Below are 615 nucleotides of genomic sequence, written 5' to 3'. Positions count from 1 at the left end.
GCCTCAACATCCCGGCGCCGAAGAAAACGAAAGATAAAGGAACGAGATTGTCCCTTCCTCGCCGAAGACTACATGCAAACATAGAAGCAAAAGAGAAAACAAAGGGAGCCGGACCGGCGGTGGCTGTTGGAGCCAGAACCGGCGGCCGGAAGCAGAGAACACGATTTGTTTGTAGTGAGAGGGCAGAGCGTTTGGTCTAGAGAGAGAAAGCTTTTAATTCTTTGACATTTGTTTTCATTTTTGTCGTCAACTAAATTTGATTTAATAGGAGTATAACAAAAAGATGGAAATGAAAAGAGTTTGGAGTTTGTGATGGCGCGGCGAATCAGCAGTGAAGAAAATTGGCCACCAAGTTTTGATGAGTTGTCACTTTCTATCACATTCTTTAAAAACGCAACACGTCATAATTAAAACCTCTACAGGTAAGAAGGGGATATGAACAGAAACAGATGCCATTAAGAACACAACGAATGAAACAACAAATTAAACACTAAAGAGATTCTTTGAATGTAGTAGTGATGATATTCATACTCTCAAAAACTTTGGACGGCACTAAAAAAGCACAATTTCAAAACCCAAACTTATAGAAGTAAAAGTAAAAACAGTTCTGAATCA

Source organism: Raphanus sativus, chromosome 2, assembly GCF_000801105.2.
Source record: "Raphanus sativus cultivar WK10039 chromosome 2, ASM80110v3, whole genome shotgun sequence".
Taxonomy (NCBI): Eukaryota; Viridiplantae; Streptophyta; class Magnoliopsida; order Brassicales; family Brassicaceae; genus Raphanus; species Raphanus sativus.
Note: the sequence above shows the minus strand (reverse complement) of the source record.